General features: G+C 43.8%; 1 protein-coding gene and 1 long non-coding RNA gene across 2 annotated transcripts in view; both read right to left on the minus strand.

The window, feature by feature from the left end:
* Positions 1–5017, minus strand: part of LOC116698985 (uncharacterized) — a 17319-nt gene extending 12302 nt beyond the window's left edge. The window contains exon 1 of the long non-coding RNA XR_004334335.1: positions 4975–5017. This is a non-coding gene — a long non-coding RNA (uncharacterized LOC116698985). The remainder of the gene's footprint in view (positions 1–4974) is intronic.
* The window catches only part of wls (Wnt ligand secretion mediator), an 82418-nt gene that overhangs the window by 46231 nt on the left and 21583 nt on the right, over positions 1–14604 (minus strand). The gene's annotated exons all lie outside the window — the stretch shown is intronic.

The following is a 14604-nucleotide window of genomic DNA, read 5'->3' on the forward strand; positions in this document are numbered from 1 at the left end:
AGGGGGTAAGTTAAGTTTCCTGGTAACGTTAGCTAACATTGTGTGTTCAGCGTCGCAGTCAGTGATTACTATACGCTATACACTCACGGCCACTTATTAGGTACCCCATGCTAGTAACGGGTTGGACCCTTTTGCCTTCAGAACTGCCTCAATTCTTCGTGGCATAGATTCAACAAGGTGCTGGAAGCATCCTCAGGGTTTGGTCCATATGACATGATGGCATCACACAGTTGCCGCAGATTGTCGGCTGCACATCCATGATGCGAATCTCCCGTTCCACCACATCCCAAAGATGCTATCTTGGATTGAGATCTGGTGACGTGGAGGCCATTGAGTACAGCGAACTCATTGTCATGTTCAAGAAACCAGTCTGTGATGATTCCAGCTTATGACATGGCGCATATATCCTGCTGAAAGTAGCATCAGAAGTTGGTACATTATGGTCCTAAAGGGATGGACATGGTCAGCAACAATACTCAGGTAGGTGTGGCGTTGCAACGATGCTCAATTGGTACCAAGGGGCCCAAAGAGTGCCAAGAAATATGCCCACACCAACACAACACCAGCCTGAACCGTGTTGTACAGGCAAGATGGATCCATGCTTTCATGTTGTAGACGCCAAATTATGACCTACCGTCCGACTGTCGCAGCAGAAATCGGAGACTCATCAGACCAGGCACCGTTTTTCCAATATTCTATTGTCCAATTTCGATGAGCTTGTGCAAATTGTAGTCTCAGTTTCCTGTTCTTAGCTGAAAGGAGGTGGCACACGATGTGTTGTCTCGCGCTGTAGCCCATCTGCCTCAAAGTTCGACGTACTGTGCGTTCAGAGATGCTCTTTGCCCACTTGGTTGTAACGGTGGTTATTTGAGTCATCATTGCCCTTCTATCAGCTCGAACCAGTCTGGCATTCCCTCTGAACCTGGCATCAACAAGGCATTTCCGCCCACAGAACTGCCGTCTCACTGGATGGTTTTTTTCTTTTTTCGGACCATTCTCTGTAAACCCTTAGAGAGTGTTGTGCGTGAAAACCCAGTAGATTAGCAGTTTGAAATACTCAGACAGCCCTTCTGGCACAACAATCATGCCACGTTCAAAGTCACAAATCACCTTTCTTCCCCATAATGATGCTCGGTTTGAACTGCAGGAGATGCTCTTGACCATTGTTACATGCCTAAATGCACCTGAGTTGCCGCCATGGATTGGCTGCTTTAGAAATTAAGTGTTAACGAGCAGTTGGACAGGTGTACCTAATAAAGTGGCGGTGAGTGTTAAAAGTACATGAACTTTAGCAAACCACGATTACAAACCAACATGTCTGCTGTGTACGGTTTGTGTTCCAGAGCATTCACGCTTTGCAAAACCGCCACCGCAGACCGTCTGGTGGGCAATGTCCGACCGGTGAGATTTGGGTCTGACCTGCTGGACTGTATAATCTTATGAGAGTCACGGAGAAGCTATGACAACGACTGGGATGTATCGGGACGGCAGAGCGGGGGGACACTGTCACAGGGTGCAGAGGAGAAGAGACCGGAAAGTTTGGAAGGGTGTGATGCGCTACTTGAAAAGCTAAATAAAAACTTTTGTTATTATATTGTCTTGTTTTTTTAAGTAACAGTGGGCAATATTGGAAACGACATGAAAGCCGCTAGTTAGCCGAACAGTTGAAAAGTGGAGAGATAGTGCAGAGAGTGGATAATCTGCGGTTGTCCGGCTAGATTTGTTTTAATGTCCGTTGTTCTGGAAACACACTCCGCACTCTTGTTCGCTAACAACGCGGTCATGAGTGAGATTCTCTCCGACCAACCGCAGTCTGCAGGTTCCACGCATCTTTGGTGATCGCCGTCGCTCGCTGGAACCTCGACTGAGTGTTAGTACTAAAAAAAAGTACCTGGTAGCAGGTCCCAGGGACTTTTTTTGTAATGGAAAACCAAAAAAACAAAAGCGAAGTAGCGTAAGTAGAGCGAGGCGAGTGCGGTAGTAGATACCACGCAGTGGAAAACCGCCCCATAACAGTATGTGGTTGTTGTGGTTGTTTGTGGTTGTTGTATGTTCTGTCCACTAGAGGACTTCCAACATCAGCCTGGCTTGAAGGGGAACTACGTCATGGTGTTGCATTTCTAGTACGCTGCTCTCTGTTTACATTATACTCACCACGAGCCCACCGCGACAAACACAAATCAGATGTTCATTACAGAGTTCTCTAACAGTGTGTATGAAGCATCTCTGCTGTAAAGGCTAACGTTGCTTGGTTAGCACAATGACACCATGTTAGAAGCACAGCCGCGAAAGATTTGTCAAAAACTAAGTAACAATAGTGTAGCCCAATGCTAACGACCTTAATAATTAAGCCAAAAGGTGCTGTCACTACTATTTTAGTGATATAAAAGAAACTTGCGTCTTGCAGATTGTCCTGTTACGTAGAATACAGCTATTACAAGGGAATATATGAAGTTGTAGCTAACGACAGCTGCAGGGCAGCTAACATCAACTTAGCTGCCTCCATTAAGCTCCCCTTACTATTGATAACAAACATTTGACTCTGTGGATGTCGAGCAATCACGGAAGTGGAACATTTGGATATAGACTAGTGTTGGAACATAGCTCTGTACATCAGAGTTGTTAGAAGCTCAAATTGACATAGCATAACTATGCATTCTAAGCCATGAAGCAAAAGATTGATAAAGAGTCAAAACGTCTTTCCCAGGTCTCTGGCAGCCAGGCACATTATTAAGACTCCATCATCCTCTCTAATCCCTCTTGGAGGATCACAAGCTCCTGCCATGATACCAAACTCTTGTCTTCTTCCAGATACTTATAAGCCTCCTCTCGCCTCTCATCCTCCTCCTCCTCACTCCCTCCCTCCTCCCTCCCCCTCCCTCCCCTCCTCCCTCCCCCTCCCCCATCCTCCCTCCCCCTCCCTCCTCGGTCTTCATTATTCAAGCACTGAGGTCGTTAGGTAGATGTGTCTCAGCACTGATGCTCACTGGTGGGTTCCCTCATGACAATAAACACTAGATACATGGCACAAGCCTGGGGCAAACTTTTTTTCTGTTAATTGGACTGATTGTAAAGTCCTGGTGGTGCAGCCCTTCTTGATTTAATTTTTATTCTGAGAGCGCTAATGTCACCTAACTTTAAGACGGTTAAGATTACAGGACAGTAGACCATTCCACAAAAGGGGTGCACCACTTTACACCACGGTAACTCCACTCTGAAGGGGATCTCACACAATTTAAACATGGGGGTGTATGACTGAAATGATAATGAAATATAACTTGACCAATCCTGAACTGACTATTAAGTCAGGATAAAAGTGTGGTAAAACACAATTGAAAATATCAACTGTAACATTTTACAAACTGGTATTCTTATATTCAGTGTAAATCATGTAGCTGTAGGTCGCAGGCTTGGATAAGACATTTCATGCTCAGAGGGAACCAACAAGGAACAGGTCCAGATCACCACCCCCCCCCCTCTCTCTCTCCCTCCCCTTTATACTGGCTCCAGGGTGTATGACAAGCCCCCCCCCCCCACCCTTCACCCCCACCCCAGGTCTACAAGGAACAAACAGCAGGGCATCCATCATTGTTGCTGCCTTCAGTGTAACAGAAATCAATTGCTGAATGAGACACATTACTGTGATTCTTGAAGCATTCGATGATAGACTGAAAAAAAAAACACAAGACCACATCCTAACACGACATCTTGCTGGGAAGGTAACATAAGAAACGTAACAAAGAGTATGCAAGTAAAGTTGGAATGACTTAAGATGATGTAGTAAGTGATTAGAAGTGCCAATGGATGTAAATATTTCAGAGGGATCATGGTCACATTGCGCCCCTGCAAATATTAGCCTTTGCAGTGTGAAACTAAGAAATAAAGGTATTATTGACACAACTGGAGAGAAAATATACACAAAAAAATGAAATAAACTGCAGAACAAGAACTTGCAGAGCACTGTCCCTAACCTAAATGAACCAAGTAATTACAGACACAGAGACAGAGAGACAGAGAGAGAGTGAGAGTTGGGATTGTAGATGCAGTGGTCGGCCAAGGAAACTTAGTGCGCAGATGAAAAAACTCATCAAGCTTATCCCTTCAAAATGGGAAGATGTCCAGCAGTGCATCAGCTCAGAACTGGCAGAAACAATGGACCCAGGTACACCATCTACTGTCTGGAGAAGTTGGCCAGAAGTGAGTATTATGGAGAGTTGCAGCCAAAAAGCCATACCTCCGACTATGTTCTCATGCATAGGTTAGAGACAGCAAGAGTATCTTGGCCTGTTTCCATGTCTGTCTGACAGACAGAAAGAAAAAAAAGGAGCACAAGACAACAGTCTGCGCCATTACAGAAGGGCTTGTTTATGCTAAGGTCAAAATTAAAGGATATTAAAATTGTAATAAATTTTTCACTACAAAAATGCCGGTAAACAACAAAAACAACTAGATGAGAAAAGGGTGTTTTACAATAATTTTATATGCACCACAAGGCTGGCGGGAGAGCTCAAGTAAAGTACCGTCTGTTTTTCCAGCAAGGCAGCTGCAGAGCGTTGGCTCTTGGATCCTCAGACCGCGTTTGTGGTTCAGGGGACAGGCAGCTAGCAGTAGTGAGGAGATGTGTGTGCTGTAGTGACATAAAATGTTGTAGCCTAAAACACGCGGGGACATTGTTAAGAGGCACCTTTAACAAATGTTGCATGGTAGTATGATTCGATTGCTTCCCATGTCTGTTTTAGAGCATCAGAGGGCAGCCAGGCATTTGATGGCACCAAAATACAACGTAGCTATTCGTCCGCTAAAAGCTGCGTTTAAGCACCAGTGCCATATTAGCACCGGGTCTCTGTACACACCTACTCTTAATAGAATGTCCACAATAAGACGTCTTTACTCTACATCCCCACAGCATGTCCTGGGGGACAACATGAGACTTTTTTTTTTTTTTAATACCATAAAGTAAGCCTTGGTTCTCACCAGTGTGTCCATCTTAAATGCAATGTCAAGCTGTAGGATGACCAGCATAAACTGAACCAGGGGTCATCTCCTTGTTAGGTGAGGAATGTGGACAGCAAAACACAATGTTGTGGCCTCGATCTCCTTGGAACGGCCCATCGAAGGACTGGATCTTGTCGCATTGGTTAGGACCCAAGGCTGAACCATTTGGTTTCGTCGCTGCTTTGTGTTCCAAGCACTTGGTGGCCAAGTAGGGACCGCTGTGGTGGGACTGGAGCTGGTGAGACAATACAGCATCATGTTGACTAGGGTCATGTTGAAATACTGCAGCAAAGTGTTTCAAGGTCCTGCCAAGCCTAAATTTCTCCTCAACTAATAAATCAGAAAAACGTTTGAGCAGAAATCAATAAATAAAACTTGAGCCCCTGGATTAAACCGTGCATGAACAATATTAATATTTAGCAACCATTAGGAACAGTCAAAGTTGGGTTTTAGCCCAATCCAATCCAAACACTTTGGCAATTACTTTTAACACTGTTTAGAAATGCCGTGTGCGAGGCTCTCTCTCTCTCTCTCTCTCTCTCTCTCTCTCTGAAGTGATGGGGAGGGAAATTCCAGAAGCTCTCAGGCCCGATTACACTGTTTACGCATTAAGATCTGAGCTTGACAAGCCTGGTGTTTGTAGTCTCCACTCGCAGGACCTTAGTAGTGCTTGGGAAAAGATCGATCATTGTTATGCGGAGACAAAAAACCTTAGTCTCCTGGTGTTAAAGTTGGAAGTCTGGGGTGAACGACTGATAGTTCAGGTGCACGTAAAAAAAACTAAACTAAGTTTTTTTGTGTTTTGTTTTTAATATGTAGGTTAGTGGAGTGATGTCAAACAATAGCATGTTGATTGGCGTGGGGCTCAGATTTCCCCTCATTTTTAATTTAGTCCAACTATGGGTCAAATATATTTTATTTTTTTAAAGTAAGCTGTCCCATTTTATTAACAAAACCTCCACATTGGCCGGCTGCCTACATGCATTTATGTTGACAAAACTGACATATTTATTGAATAAAAGTTTATTTAAAAAAGACTAACACATTAATAGTTTATTTATGCCAATTAGGATTTGAGGGTTATTTCTTAGGGTGACAATGTCATAGAATTGACTCAACGCCAACAGACTCAACAAAACTGATCGCAAGGCGTCAGTGACGTCGTGGGGGTGGATCTGGACTCTCTGTTCGGGGGTGTCAGATAGGAGGATGCTGTCCAAACTACATGCCATCTTGGACAATGTCTCGCACCCACTCCATGGCTTGTTTCAATCACAAGGAGCACTTTCATGAAGACTCATTCTCCCAAAATGCACTACAGAGCGCCACAGGAAGTCATTCCTGCCTGGGCCATCAACCTTTAACTCCTCCCTCTAAGTGTCTGACACACACACACCACACACACACACACTTAGAGAGGTTGAAACAGGACAATATTATCTGTAGTATCTGTTTTGTGCAATAACATGGCCTGACATGTGTGCAATCTCAATCACAATTATTATATTATTATTATTATTAACTTTTCACCATTCCAAATCCTAATTATGTGAATTATGTAAATAATGTATACATTAACTCCTTATGTAAATACCGTACGTACCAATTCCTTATATTTCTTATTTCTTGTATTTCTACACTATTTATATAGGGAACTCAACACAGAGTTTCCCTTCGGGGATCAAAAGTATTCTGATTCTGATTCTGATTCTGAATGACCAGAGAATGTTTCCACATTGCTTCTGTAAAAAAAGTATTATCCGTAGAGCAAGAACACTTTAAACGTAAGCAAACACCTAAAAAGGCATGAATCAGAATAGTTTGTGCTCTTACGTATCTGAACATCAGCTTATCAAATCTGTTCACTGTAACAGATCTGAAGGACAGACCACCACAAATAGTTACACCCTTTGGTGACAGTCTGCACACATTCATGAAGCTCAACCAAGGCTATCTTCAAAAAAACCTTCAACTGTGTAAAAATAAAACACACACACAACAAACACCACACACACAAAGTAGTGTGTAAAGTGGACCCCTTCAATTATAGTGACCCCCGAGTCCAGAAGCACACCGACTCCTCCAGTCTCCACCGCAGTGTGTCAGATAATGGCCGTAACCTCAGCCTGCTGACCCCATGCCGTGTCCCGGGTTTGTGGGAAACAGGGGAGGGAGAAACCCCCTTTTACTCAATTACCCCTGGCGCCCCCGGCCACCGAGAAACACAATGGAATCTGGCTTCATTAAAACCATTCAGCCAGGAAAGAAAGAACAAGCTAATTTATCACCAGATCGCCTGTAGTAGGGAGTGAGACGGGAAGGGGGGGGGGGGCGGCTTGTAGGGGACACGGAGACAGGCTGAATAGTATTTGGGGCTGTTTTCCGATTTCAGCCTATGTAAAGAAGAGTTAGATACTTCACATGTACCATTTTATCTACTCAATGTGTGTGTCGTGTGAGTGGGTGGGTGAGTGAATTGAGAAGAAACTTGACGCAACTCCAAGTCACATCCCAAGGTCAAAACGCAACTTTGACAGATGGTGTGCACCACTGTCTGTCTCGATGTAAATTTAAACTAGGGGAAAAAAATATTTTTTTGGCGAGGGAGGAAGCATGAAACGTTTTGCCTGCGAGGCGTATGGGATTTGGGAGAGGTACGTTAGGATGCTGGCCCGGGCCCCCACACAGCAGACTAGACATATGCGAGCGGAAGAGAGGAGAAGGAAGGAGGGGTGGTATGAGGAGGGAGAGGAGAGGGGAAGAAAACTGTCGAGTTTTTGACAAAGAAGACAAAAAAAACACCCATCCGCACACAAGGGTGGATGTATTTCAGAGCATTCTTTGTGCAAATCACGAAAACAACCCACAATATGGTGGTAGCATGAGTTTTTTTTTAGCAACCACCGAAGCCAGCGGTTGTGGCATGCAGGAGCAAACACCTTGATACCACAGAAAAAAGATTTTAGGCGGATAGTCAGAAAGTTTCAAACTAGCACTCTGATGTTTGAGCAGATCGGTCAAATACAAAGAAAAGTTAGCGCGTGCCTTTATTTCTTTCTTGTGGAACACGTTGATTAGACACGGGTATGTGGCTCTAAAGGAACGCGCCCCCAACTTGAAACTTTGTGCTTTTAAGTTTAAAGACGTTAACATTTAGCTACATAAACAACATGCACGACGTTCGTACAAAGCACGGTTAGCAACACAACTGATACAAGTATGCTACAGGGATATACAAACGGGGACAACTTCACCAATTAAAACCGCCGACCATGAAGGCAAACGCCGAACAATAGCAGAGTAACTCCACTATACCAACTTTTTGGTGCTCAGGTTGTTCCAATAATAGCCCCCGCCATGGCGAAGGAAAGGTCGGGTAAAATATCCACGGAGCGGAAACAAGGATAATGTGGTGGTAAGAGGGCAAACGTGACCTCCACGACCAGTAAGAAGGCAACGTGGCCATCACCGCTCGGATCCGACCGCTTCAAAATCCAACTGTCGACAGGAGCAAAAAGAAGAAAAAAAACGTGACGAATCACATGACCGAATAGCACGCAGCGTTATCCCCGAAAGCCAACACTAGACCGGGTGGAAAGATCTGTGCGCTCGCCACCGCATGCAAGGGAGGCTGGTAACGCAGGTTACCAGTGCATTGAATGACTGTACAGCGCCCTGTTGTGCGTTAGGCTACAGCCTGCAGGCTATTTTAAAGCAAGATTTTAGAAGTCCCACTCTCATGTTTAAGTGCCCCCAATAACCTGTCAACACATTGTTCTCAAACAGCTATTCTTGAGTGACGACATTTGTTCCAGCCTAAACATAAAACATTAAAATGACAATATTCTGCAGTTTTTGGTTTTAAAAAATGAACCCCATGTGCAGGAATGTTGTTTAACACTTGTTTCAAGTGAGAATTTTAAAACCCCAACTCACAAAAAAGGGCTTGAGCCTGTATTAAATATATTTTTCCTCGTACAAATGTGAAAAACGGTACCCTATGGATGTTGTGAAAAGAGCTAATGGTTTTCTTGCTTGTCCTGGAGTCAGCCTAACACATACACCACTTCTTTCTTTTATAATTTCTTTTAGAAATACTTTAATTGTTAGTGTTGTGTTTCTGTATATTATTTATTACTGTATTACCTTTGATGTATAAACAATGATACTGTTTTTTTCGTTTTCAAAAACACAGGAGTAACTGTTGCATATTAATGTTTCAGACTATTCTCTGCCTGAGCCGGCAAGCACACACAACTCTCGAAAATGAAGATCAACTAAATGAGTTTAATTGATTGTTTAGTTAGCCATTGTTTATTATCACTATAGGATGGGTTGGGCTAATCTAGGGGATTAGTTTGTATATTTAAAGGTCCCATGCCTGGTGCTTGTGGAGCTTTATATACCCATAAGTGTGTCCCCTAATGCCCATATACTGAAGTCTATTTCTCCAAAATTCAGCACTTGGTCCAGATTCCAGCCATAGAGCCAGTCCACAATGAGCTTCCTTAGGATGAGATCATTTCTGAGTCGTGTAGCTTTTGAGGAGGAAAAGGAGGGGCGGTCAAGTGGTAGGCTGGGGGGTGTGGACTTGACCAACTGCACTTAGTCCCTCGTTTGAAAGCCCGATGCTCTCTCTCATGGGTGGGCCCAAATTCTTGGGCTGGCAAAGCAGAGAAAGGGGGAGGTTAACATTACCCCTTGTTACCTCATAAGGAGCCAGATTCCCATTGGCCTATATGAGCTTTCATTTCTCAAATGCAGAGCAGGATACCAGGGATCGGTTTATACCTATCGCCAGTTCTGCCACTGGGGGAACCATAGGCAGCTGGGGGGAACGCCTATTAATGTAACAAACTCATAATGTGAAATTAATTCCACACCATGGGGCCGGTGGTTGTCAAAGTCCATGCTCAGGTGTCTCAATTCATGGCAGGATATAGGACATTTTGAAGTTGCAATGCTGGCTAATGTTTCTTCTCTTGAAACTCGTGTGTTTCTGCATCCGGAATAACAGCACAGCTGTGGCACTGGGCTTTCATGTTTCTTTCTTCTTAGACAGGATGCTTCCTGCGAGCTGCAACGACGATCCCATTCACTTTGTCCCGAGAATTGAGAGAACTTAATGATGATGCGGTGGTGCAGGATGTGGACATTTATGATAATCCTTTTGTCCGTTACTCATGACTTGATAATGTTCAAAACAGACAACACACTTGTAAAATACTGGAAGTTTATTTAAAACCCACATGTGAGCATTTTAGGGTAAAGGTAATAAAGACACACGCACACGTCCATACTGCTGTACGCTTTTAAATTCACAAGCACAGAATGGATAGACAAAAAATAGTGCATTAAGAAATGCAGCATGCAAACTTCAGGAAGTATTAGAACTTCCAGTACAACGAAAATCGACACAGTGTTACACCAGAAACAAGTAATAGAGTAAACTGTTTCTGATGCATAATATTTTGAAAAAAAAAGGAACGAAAGACGGCACTAGGAAAGAAATCATTTTGTCTTCTGAACTGAAGAGCGCAGAGAGAAATGAAAGCTATGAGAGATCTCCTGCTGTCTAAAATGACTTCTATTCCTATTTCCTATACACTGAAAGAGGCTTAAGATAAAGACTGAAGGAACAAGCCTGTGGAGCAACCATCAATAAAACCACTTCTAATCAACATTAAGATAATAGTTGTCTACGAGATTATTCTGAATCTTTGCATCGTGACAAGGCATAGAGGGCACCCTTCAACCGATAACCAGTGACAACATGGTTTTGGACACTTAGGATTGAATTCAGGATAACCAAAAGGGCAGTAGCAAGCTGATGCAGGTAACTGAGTCAGACTGGGAGAAGAGCCTTTACTGTGTGTTCAGGTAAACGAGAACGATTTTGTCACAATGGATCCGTCTCCCACAGCTTGGAACCCAGGCCTGGTACCAGACCAGTGAAAGTTGGAGGCCTGCTCCCTGGTTTGATGTGATGATGGGCAGTCCCCTTGCGCCAGACGGGGTCGGAGTCCCACATACTTTTTGCTGCAGGACAAGAAGTAGATAGAGAAAAGGGTAATAGAAGACAGACATCAGTAGACAGGAGACAGAAAATGAAAACATGTTTTTTTTATAAATGTAACAGCCTCATTTGCAGACAATGTAGAAAGAAAATGTAAGAAACAATAACGCTGTACTTTTAGTGTTGTGCCGCACTTGGTTTTAACAGTAGACGACACATTAGACTTGTAAGCTTATTTAGTGAACATGTGAAAGACAGTTGCCATTTAAATATCCAGAGATACAGAGTAAACAGTATACCTCATTTGGAGTTGTGGTTTGGGCAATGCAATGTCCAATAAGTCACTCTCGTTTTAGCCTAAATAAATGGAAATATAGTATCTGGCGGGGGGCGGGGGGGGGGGGGGGGGGTGGCGCAGAGTGGGTGATCATTTTCTGTGAGTTTTGGTCACAATGAGCACACTGTTCAACGGTCTTACACATTTTTCCAATAATATAAAGAACTATTGATCGCTTTAGATGTTGACTGAATATGTATAGCCTCATACAGAATAAATCAAAATGTATGTAGAGTAGGTCTTAAAATGATTTTTTTTTCCACCTGCATTTGCTCAATGCAGTATAATTAGTAATGAATTATTGGGTCTCAATTGTTACACATGTTCAAAGGAGGGCCGGTTCAAAACTTACAGGAGAACACTGGACAAAAACAAGACCAAAAACAGGTCGTAAACTGCCCTGAAAGCCTCATTTGGGATTATCCACATATGTCCATGTTTTGAATAGTATAGCACTTTACAGGTTTGAAGGGCCCACTGGTAGCATCCTGATATTATGGCACTCTCCCCCTGCCACAGTGTTAAAGTGATTATTATAGAAAACTACAAGGGCATTTCTCAACCAATTTTGAAAACACTTGAAATACTTGTGTCATCAAGTCATACAGCCATATATGCATAGAGCTGCCTTGCAGCAGTATCTTACTAAGACCGTATGAAGTGTTTGGTGGTTTTCATGCAACAAACCTAATTTGGGAGCCCCCGGTCTTTTCCTCCTGCAATTAGCTCGTTGCCAACCCCAAGGAGATCGCAGGGAGAGAAAAACACTCAGTCACTCAAATGTCACTGGCTCCTAACTGGTGGAACTAGCTTCCATTGATATCAGGAAAGCTGAAAGTCAACAACATCTTCCGCCACATCATCTTCCGACTGCCACAATTGGCGTAAGAAGATATGGTATTTAGACAAAAAAAGGCACTATCTGTTTGCCTTTCATGAAGCACTTTGTTATTTGGTTAGTTGTGGCTAATGTACTTCATGTTGATTCTGCTGTGGGAGTTTTGTGCCTTATGGTTGAATGCACATATTGGTAGGGATTTGGATAAAAGGTGCAACTAAATGTCAGTAATGGCTAGTGCGAGATGTAAGAGTATGCCTCCTCTGTCTATCTCTGGAGTCTCTGAAAACATTAAACCATAAGTACATTTTCACACATCAAAAAAGGTTTCTGCAAAGGTATTCAATCTATGACGACCAGAGAGTCTTCTTACTGTGTCCCAGGTATCCAGGAGCATGAACATCATCAGTGGGCCAGGTTGACGTGAGTGCAGGTCACCCTGGTATGCTCTTCAACATGTTAGACAAACACGAAGAAAACGTCAGACGTGACCTGGGTGTGGATTTCTGAGTGAACTATTGATATGTACATATATTACACATGGTACCTCTGAAGCATATACCATTTACAGCAACAAGACAAACTGTATTTCGTGTCACTGTGACTTACTAATAAAAGTCTTTCCAGTTTTTGTTGGAGCCAGCCACAGACGTGGGGGATTAGCACGCTGCTGGACCTGGAGTCGATATGCAGCTCTTGCGCCAGAGCAGCCCGAAGTCGCAGCTGGGAGAGCAGAAACTACAACGTCATTGGCTCCAAGTAGTTTGCACACTTATTTATTGGCTGTGTTGTTTGAACGGGAAGTGAATTAATCCGCCTTACACTAGAATGATGGCTGCAGGTTCTTTGGGGCACGTCAGTGACGAGATGCTTCGAGATGTCAAGTTAATTCAGAACCAGACCAGACCCCCAGCCGTTCACGGTGTATCAGTTCGATAAGGCATTGGGCCTAATACTCTGTGGTCCATCTGCAAGGTAATACAACGCACCCTGCTTGCAATTACAGCCGTTTATTTTAGCCTTTCAAATCTGGTACCTAATGAGGGACAATAAGCGGATTTTTTAAAACACATAACAGAGTTGCGCTCCTGTTTTCGACACACCCGAATCCCAAAGTTCTCCGCCCACATCCTAGACCCCATCCCCCCCCCGCCTAGATAAAGTACAACGGATGACAAATACCTTGGCTTCAAAATACTGCACAAGCAACAGGCTAGGTCTACTACACGCCCTCATTCCGGGATAGGGATCCGGAAATTTAGGTAATCAGAACAGATGGTGGACTATCTGTCCAATCTGAGTTTTGTTGTTGTTAACGTAAAAGTTCACCAACCAAGTTCTTCTCCTAGCCATCAGGATGCTTTAGCCCGCTCAAGACGATGGTGATTGGTTTAAAGAAAGCCAATAAACCCGAGGCTATTTTTTCTCCAATTCTAATGTTTGCGGAATAGGCAGACCTTCCTCCGCAGGTTGTGGAGGAAGGCTGGCAAAGCCAGACTCAATTAGTAATGAGTATAGTACACGAGTGATGGGCATCAGGCTCAATAATTGTCAAAATCCGCCAGCGTTGTCAAAGACATCCCCGAAAATATGGTCCTAGGGCAGATGAAAAAGCAAAGCCATCAATGACCACAGCTTTACCCAGTTTATTTTCTTGGGGGTGTCAGGGTAAAAGCTTATAGTGTGTTTGTTTCTGTCGCCCCTATGAGGAATTCCATAATGTGAACAACACTGTGGAGCATCACCTGACTGAGAGCCTTCGGTGAGGGTACTATTGGTAATTTTTATATCATCTTTGTCTCCAAAGCTGAACGCTAATGTTGTCATGTTCAGCGGTGACGTTAAAAAGATAAGCAAGATGCTGTTGCATGAAAGGCGCATCCGACTCCACCATTGAAAAAAAAAAGGAGCCATATGAGCAAGAAAGAGTGTTTGGTGGAGATTGGTAATTAGCTTTGTATCAACTCATTCGCAAAGCTGAATGTAGACGCTTATAATCTTATAAACTATACAATAAAGTGCGCACTAATCTGGAAGTAGGGTTCTCAGAGGCCACTCACCTGGGCTGTTCCGTCTGACACCTGGCTGGGATGCCACCCAGAAGCCCACATTGCTTGGCCGCCTCCCAGCTCCGCATCACGGCACCCACGCCCGCCACACAAACAAAGTCTTCGGGCGTCTTCAGCACAAACCCGTCTGTGAGTGTTAACGAGCAGTTGGACAGGTGTACCTAATAAAGTGGCCGGTGAGTGTATAAAAGTACATGAACTTTAGCAACCACGATTACACACCAACATGTCTGCTGTGTACGGTTTGTGTTCCAGAGCATTCACGCTTTGCAAAACCGCCACCGCAGACCGTCTGGTGGGCAATGTCCGACCGGTGAGATCTCTGGTTCTGACCTGCTGGACTTCGTAT

This window comes from Etheostoma spectabile, chromosome 12, assembly GCF_008692095.1.
Source record: "Etheostoma spectabile isolate EspeVRDwgs_2016 chromosome 12, UIUC_Espe_1.0, whole genome shotgun sequence".
NCBI lineage: Eukaryota > Metazoa > Chordata > Actinopteri > Perciformes > Percidae > Etheostoma > Etheostoma spectabile.